The 8,213-nt window shown below is 42.9% G+C and overlaps 1 long non-coding RNA gene across 1 annotated transcript in view; it reads left to right on the top strand.

Moving 5' to 3' along the window:
* The first annotated feature begins 384 nt into the window (after positions 1-384).
* Positions 385-8,213, top strand: part of LOC140453724 (uncharacterized) — a 47,264-nt gene continuing 39,435 nt past the window's right edge. The window contains exon 1 of the long non-coding RNA XR_011952473.1: positions 385-459. This is a non-coding gene — a long non-coding RNA (uncharacterized lncRNA). The remainder of the gene's footprint in view (positions 460-8,213) is intronic.

The following is an 8,213-nucleotide window of genomic DNA, read 5'->3' as shown; positions in this document are numbered from 1 at the left end:
CCCGCGCTCCCTCTTCCCTCAAACAAATGGCGGCCGTGAACCTGGGCCCCTTCCTTGATCAGAGACCGCCACATCCTTACCCGGGCCTGGAGGGTCTTTTCAGGTTTTTTTTTAAGCTTTATCAGGGACTTGTGAAATCTCTCCGCTCCTTTCTCCCAGCGAGGCTCCCCTACACCGGCTCTGAGAGCTGCTTTCTGAAGCCGATCGCAGCCGCTGCCGGAAAAAACAGCTCCATGTCTCTCTCTCTCTGTCCTGACCAATGTGACACTCCGCATGCTCTGCATAGAAACCAAACCGCGCGTGCGCCAGAGGTTATCGGTGAGTTCATAGAGAATATTCATATCTGCACAGACTGATGGGCAAAATATTTGTCATTAACAATTGCTTTATCGAGTTACAGTGATAGAGATGTCTAGCATGCAAATAGATTGTCTGGTCCAAATCAACCATAACGGCCAGGTATGTAAATTACCAATCGTTCTGGGAGTTTGAAAAGAAGTTTCTTACCTCGAGTTATGCAAATCGATTTGAAATATGTACGTTATCAGATTTACATTTCAACTACAGGGTTTCTTAAAATCTCACATTGATTTATGAGAGCGATTTAATGCTCCACTATGTCGTGAGAATGATCAATCCTGCAAAATAGTTTGCTCTCTGACCAATCTTGAAGCGTTCACTCCCCGAGAATGCTTTGGCCCCGCTCCTCACTCACTGTGGTTTGAGGACCGGCCGCTACTCGGTCCTACTGTTCCGCCCCTTCTTCCCAATTGCAGAGTTGATTCAGGCGTGACTTAGCAGGCAAGGGACAAAGGAAGTTCAAGTCGATGTTTTGTGACGCGGTGAAATTATCCCGAATCTTGGACCGAGAGGCCTGGGTTCAATTCACAGCTTGTGCAGGTGTGTGTAACAACAACTTTTAGCAGGTTAATTAGGAAAAACAAGGGAAGTCAGGAACAGAGAGAAAACAATAGAAAATGCATGCAATGCGATGGGGCTCTCAATGCTCAGATGATTTGACTCTTTACTAAGCGTTTCAGGGTCCTAGTACAGACTGTTGCACTGCTCTTTGTGCACAACCAGATACCACGTTTGTGGGGCAAAATGTTGTGGTGGGATATAGAGGTGCTTTTCTGGAAGGCGTTCGTTTCTTGTGGTGAAAACAGTTGCGAAGGAGTGGGGTTTTGTATGGAGCTACCTGTCCCCCTCCTGTTGCAGCCTCTTATTATTATCTCTTGAAACTACCTCGTACATGGAGAAAGTGAGGACTGCAGATGCTGGAGATCAGAGCTGAAAAATGTGTTGCTGGAAAGGCGCAGCAGGTCAGGCAGCATTCTCTACCTCGTACATGTTTGGTAGAGATCAGTGACAATTCGTAAGCTCACAATACAAGATTCATCACTCCGTTTAAGACAGTAAAAATCTCTTGTAGCACAATAGCCAGAGAACAACACAGCGCAGAACAGGCCCTTCAATCCTTGATGTTGCGCCGACCTGTGAACTATTCTCAGCTCGTCCCCCTACACTATCCCAAAATCACCCATGTGCTTATCTAAAGGATTGTTTAAATCTCACTAATGTAGCTGTGTTAACTATATTAGTAGTAGTGCATTCCACACCCTAACCAGTCTCTGAGTAAAGAACCTGCCTCTGACATCTGTCTTAAATCTATCACCCCTTAATTTGTAGTTATGCCCCCTCATACACACTGATGTCATCTTCCTAGGAAAAAGACTTTCACTGTCTACCCTATTTAAGCCTCTGATCATCTTGCATGTCTCTATCAAATCCTCTCTTAGCCGCCTTCTTGCCAATGAGAACACGTTCAAATTGCTCAACCTTTCCTCATAAGACCTTCTCTCCAGACATCCTGGTAAATCTCCTCTGCACCTCTTCCAATGCTTCCAAATTCTTCCCAAAATATGGGCACCAGAACTGTGCACAGTATTCCAAATATTGCCGCACCAGTGTTTTGTATAGTTGCAGCATGATATTGTGGTTCCAGAACTCAATCCACCTACAAATGAACCCTAACAAACTGTATGCCACCTTAACAGTACTGTACACCTGGGTGGCAACTTTCAGGCATCTATGGACTCCAACATCCCTCTGCACATCTACATTACCAAGAATGTTTCCATTGACCCAGTACTCTGTCTTCCTGTTATTCTTCCCAAAGTGCATCACCTCACATTTAGCTGCATTGAACTCCATTTGCTACCCTTCAGCCCAATTCTGCAGTTTATCCAAGTCCCCCTGCAACCTGTAATATTCTTCCACACTGTCCACTACTCCACTGACTTTCATGTCGTCTGCAAATTTGCCAATCCATCCACCTATGCCTATATCTAATACTTTTATAAAAAATTGCAATCAACAGTGGTCCCAAAACAGATCCTTGTGACACACCACTAATAACTGCACTGGAGGCTGATTATTTTCCATCATCCACCACTCGCTGCCTTCTTTCAGGACAGCCAGTTTCTAATCCAAACTGCTAAATCACACTCAATTCCACGTCGCTGCATTTTATCTAAGAGCCTACCATTTGGAACCTTATCAAAGGCTTTACTGAAGTCCATGTATACCACGTCAACTGCCCTACCCTCATCTATATGCTTGGTCACCATCTCAAAAATACTCAATGAAGTTTGTGAGATACGACCTGCCCTTGACGAAATCATATTGACAATCTGAAATCATATTGTTGTTTGCCAGATGATTACAAATAGTGTCTCTTATAATCGTTTCCAAAACCTTTCCTACAACAGAAGTAAGGGTCACTGGTATATAATTACCTGGGTCATCTCAACTGTCCTTCTTGATCAAGGGCATAAGATTTGCAAACATCCAGTCCCATAGTACTGAACCTGTAGGCAATGACGACTCAATATCAAAGCCGAAGTATTTGCTATCTTCTCCCTAACTTCCCAGAAAGTCCACAGATAAATCCCATCCAGCCCAGGGGACTTGTCTACTTTCAATCCTTCGAGAATTGATAACGCCTGTTCGTAACTAACCTCGATCCTTTCTCGTTTAACATCTTCTACCTCATTATTGTCTGCAATATTCTCATTTTCCTGAGTGACAACCAATGAGAAATATTCGTTTAGCACGTTTCCGATTTCCATAGTGTCCACACTCAACTTCCCACTTCTGTCTTTGATTGGCCCTATTCCTACCTTATCCTTTATTCCTCACATACCTATAGAAAGCTTTAGGGTTCTCCTTTATTCTATTCACTAAAGACTGCTCGTGTCCTCTCTTTGCTCTTCTTAACTCTCTTTAAATCCTTCCTAGCTGATCTGTAAGTCTCCATCGCCTCATCTGTACCATTTGCCTCATCAACACATAAGCCTCCTACTTCTTCTTAACAAGAGATGCAATTTTTGTGGTAAACCACAGTTCCCTTACCTTATCACTTCCTCTCTGCCTGACAGGGACATACCTATCAAGGACACGCAATATCTGTTCCTTAAACCAGCTCCACATTTCCAGTGTCTGAAGCCACTGCATTTTGCTACCCCATTCTATGCATCCTAATTCTTGCTGAATTGCATTATAATTGCCACTGCCCCCATCAATAATTCTTCAGCTGTTGCATGTACCTATCACTTTCCATCGCTAAACTAAACATAACTGAATTTTAATCACTCTCTCCAAAGTGCTCACCTACAACTAAATCAAACACCTCGTCCAGGTCATGACCAAGCGCCAGATCCAATGTGGCCTCCCCTCTTGTTGGCCCTTCGACATACTGTGTCAGGAAACTCTCCTGTACACATTGGACAAAAACTGATCCATCCGACATACTAGAGTTATAGCATTTTCAGTCAATGTTTGGGAAGTTAAAGTCCCCCATAATGACCACCATTTTACTTTCACTCCTACCCAGTGTAATTTTGCTAATCCTCTCTTCCCCCTCCCTGGAACTCTGCAGCAGCCGATATAAAAATCCAAGCAGTGTGACCTCCCTTCTCCTGTTTCTAACCTCAGCGCACACTACTTCAGTAGACAAGTCCTCATCAAAAGTTCCCTCAGCCACCGTTATACTATCCTTGACTAACATGACATGCATGGGCCCATTGCGGTGTTTCAAACTCCATGAGGCAGCCATACTCTGTATGACAGACAGATTCAGTCTGCAACCTCCTCTGTCCTTAAGAACTTATGCACTGCCTGCGCTCCTCGATTTCCCCATTGCACGTTCCCTTTCCAACCCACCCCACCTGCATCGCTCCACAATTGGAGCTGCCAAGGATAGAAGTCTGTGTAATACCCTCCCTAACCTTCTCTATCCTCTTTTAAGATGTAATTTAAAATCATTCTCTTTAATCAATGCTTTGATCATCCATGAAGCACCTTAGGAGGTTTGCTATTGTGAAAGATTCCATACAATGCAAGCAGTTGTTTTTATTGCCATACATTAGGAGAAACAGGAATGATGCTTTCAAAATTCTAACAAGAAAGTCATTGATAGGCACAGTGTGTAGGCCAAATAATAACGTCACGTTGGGATGGGCAAGAAACAAAAAAATAACTAAAGCCTATAAAAATGGCATGTCTATTACCATGGGTGATTTTAATCTACATGTAGATTGGTCGAACCAGCTCAGTCAGGGTAGCCGTGAGGAGTTCATTAAGTGTATCCATGATAGTTTTTTTGAACAGTATGAAATGGAACTGACAAGGAGCAAGCTATCCAAGATCTGGCACCTGTGCAATGAGACAGGAATAATTAATGACCTCAGTGTTAGGGATCCTCTTGGAAGAAGTGATCACTGTATGGTTGATGTTAGAACACATATGAAGAGTGTAAAGATAAAATCTAATAACTTGGTCCTGTGCTTGAACACGGGGAACTAAAATAGAATGAGGGAGAACCTGGATAAAGTAGACTGGAAACAAAGATTTTATGGTGGGACAGTTGATGAGCAGTGAAAGATTTTCAAAGACATTTTAGGAAGTGCTCAGCAAAGGCATATTCCAGTGAAAAGGAAGGACTGTAAGAAAAGGCGGTGGACAAAAGATAGGGAATTCTACACCAGTTAGTTTATTCTCTGATGTGGGAAAGATGCTTCGGTCTATTATCAGGGAAGAAATAGCAGGGAATCTCGATAGAAATTGTCCCATTGGACTGACAGAGCATGGATTCATGAAGGGCAGGTCATGCTTGACAAATCGTTTGGAATTCTATAAAGACATTTCGAGCAAGGTGGACAACGGGGACCCAGTGGATGCGGTGTGCCTGGATTTCCAAAAGGCCTTCATCAAGGTGCTGTGCAAGAGGCTGTTGCATTATATAAGGGTGCATGGGATAGAGTATTATCATGGATAGAAGATTGGTTGATTAACAGGAAGCAAAGAGTGGGGATAAATAAGCCTTATTCTGGCTGGCAATCAGTAACTAGTAGCGTGCCTCTTGGATCAGTGTTGGGACTGCAATTATTTACAATTGATACAGATGATTTGGCGTTGGGGACCACATGTAGGGTGTCAAAGCTGCATATGACACTAAGATAAGTAGCAGAACAAAGTGTGCGGAGGACTGGGAAACTTTGCAGAGGAACTGAGATACATTGAGTGAGTGGGCAATGGTTTGGCAAGTGGAATATTATGTTCATAAATGTAAAGTCATACTCTTTGGTTGGAGTAATATTAGTAAAAAGATTATTACTTGAATTTTTAAAAAATGCATTATTTGCTATGCAGAGGCACCTGAACATCCTTCTGTATGAGGGTTGGTCACCAGGTACAACAATAAATTCAGAAGGCAAATGGAATATTGTCCTTCATTGCTGAAGGGATTGTGTTTAAAAGCAGAGGTGGGCTATAGTGGATGCTGGTGAGCCCACACCTGGAGTACTGCATGTAGTTTTTATCTCCTTTCTTGCTCAAGGATGTACTGGCACTAGAGGGGGTGCAGAGGAGGTTAACTATGTTGACTCCGGAGGTGAGGCGTTCGGCTTAACAGAGACTGAGTAGATTGGGATTATATTCATTGGAATTCAGAAGAATGGAAAGATATAAAATAATGAATGGAATGGATAAAATAGAAGTAGAGAGGATGTTTCCACTGGCAGGTGAAGCTAGGATAAGAGGGCATTGCCTCAAGATTAGAGGCAGCAAATTTAGGACTGAATTGAGAAGGAACTTCTTGACTTCGATGGAATGCATTGCCCAGCGAAATAGTTGATGCTAGTTCAGTAAACGTTTTTAAAGCTAAGTTAGTTTTATTTAAAAAAGAAATAATTAATTAAGGAATATGGTAAGAACGTGGGTAAATGGTTCTGCAGCCACAAGATGATCAGCCATGATCTTATTGAATGGTAGAGCAGGCTCGAAGGGCAGGATGGCCTTCTCCTTTTCCTAGATATTTTGTTCTTATATTATGCATGCCTCTGTCACTCGTGACTTGGAGGTGCTGGTGTTGGATTAGGATGGACAAAATTAAAATTCACAGAACACCAGGTTATAGTCCAACAGGTTTATTTGGAAGCACTATTTTGCCGGTCCTTCATCAGGTGGTTGTGTGATTTTTAACTTTGTCCCTCACTCTTGTAACTGAGAAACAGCAACAAAAGCCACGAAGCAGTGCGCAAGCTCCAGCCAACAGTTGGTATTGTAGACAATGAAGAAGGTTATCTCAAAGTACAGTGGGAAATTGATCAGATGGGCCAATGGGCTGAGGACAGGCAGATACGATTTAATTTAGATAGATTAGGTTAGGATATCTGGTTGGCATCGACAGGTTGGACCGAAGAAGTGATTGATGTCAGCGGCGGACCAATGGAAAGGCAGGGGCGGAGCTGGAGGACCTGGCGGGGCAGTTGGTCCTCCGGCCAATCAGTGAATAAAGGCGGAACTAGACTATATCACGTGATCATCCTCGGGGTGGGTGCGGATGTTCGGAATGTGTGCGCGCGGAGTGCTGTCGGTAAGGAAATAAATAAACAGCAGGAAACGGGAGGGAAATGGTGTTCTTATGGTCTGAGAGATTTTACAAACATTTGCTGCACATCGGAAAATACAAATTTGAAACTTACAGTTCCGTTTTTGCAGCAAATGGGAAGATGCCTCGTTGAGTCATCTGCCCGAGTGAGCACCGCCATCTTTATTTGTGGCAATGATTCACTGGACACGTGCGCGGCCGCCAGCTTTGTAGGGGGCAAAATTCAGAGGGATGTATGTACAGCCTTCCCTGGTAAAAAGAGTCATAGGGCAGGATTTCCACAGCATATTCAAACCCAGAGAAATGTATTTTTTTCTGGATTTGTTTCGTCATTCATTTAAATGATTTGGATGTGAATAGAGGCCGTATAGTTAGTAAGTTTGCAGGTGACACCAAAATTGGAGGTATTGTGGACAATGAATAAGGTTATCTCAGAGTACAGTGGGATATTGATCAGATGGGCCAATGGGCTGAGGACAGGCAGATAGGATTTAATTTAGGTAGATTAGATTAGGATATCTGGTTGGCATAGGTTGGACCGAAGAAGTCTGTTTCTGTGCTAGACATCTTTGACTGTGGGATCATAAAAGTGAACTCTGCTCTGGTTCACCTCTGGGTTCTCTGATGTCCACTTGTTCATTATCTAGCTTCCTCAGTCTCTCATGGGGAGATTTTTGCTCTGTATACTATTTTACTATGACTTTCACAGCTGCTTTGTAAGTGACTTGAAAAATGTAGAGCTGGAAAAACACAGCAGGCCAGGCAGCATCCGAGGAGCAGGCGGATCAACGTTTCGGGCATAAGCCCTTCTTCAGGAATGTAAATGAATTGTTCACTGCTGCCTGGCTCCTGACCGTATGATGTTCCATTATCAGTTTATTTTTTCCACAATATCTTTGACAGTCAAGAATTCTTTTATCCAATAAGCGAGTGCATTTTCCTTCAATTTTCTGACAGTCAAATTCTGCACCATTTTCATTCCCTGTAATTCATATTGCACTCCCTGAAACATCAACTGTGTATTTCTCCTTCCACAAAAGCCAGTGATCAATGCCAAAGCCTTTTTGCCTGTGGAGAGGGTGATGTTTGACTTCCTTGTACTGCTGCAGTTTGTATGGTGAAGGTTGTTGGGTAAGAGACATTACAGATTATTCACTCAGTGATATTGAAGAGTAGACGATATCTGTACAAATCATCATGGTTTTAATTTCACAAAAATATTATTGAGAAGTTTTGACATAAGGCTACAGATGGAGAATAT

The sequence above is a fragment of the Chiloscyllium punctatum genome, chromosome 27 (assembly GCF_047496795.1).
Source record: "Chiloscyllium punctatum isolate Juve2018m chromosome 27, sChiPun1.3, whole genome shotgun sequence".
Lineage (NCBI taxonomy): Eukaryota > Metazoa > Chordata > Chondrichthyes > Orectolobiformes > Hemiscylliidae > Chiloscyllium > Chiloscyllium punctatum.
This window is presented reverse-complemented; position numbering and strand designations above follow the sequence as displayed.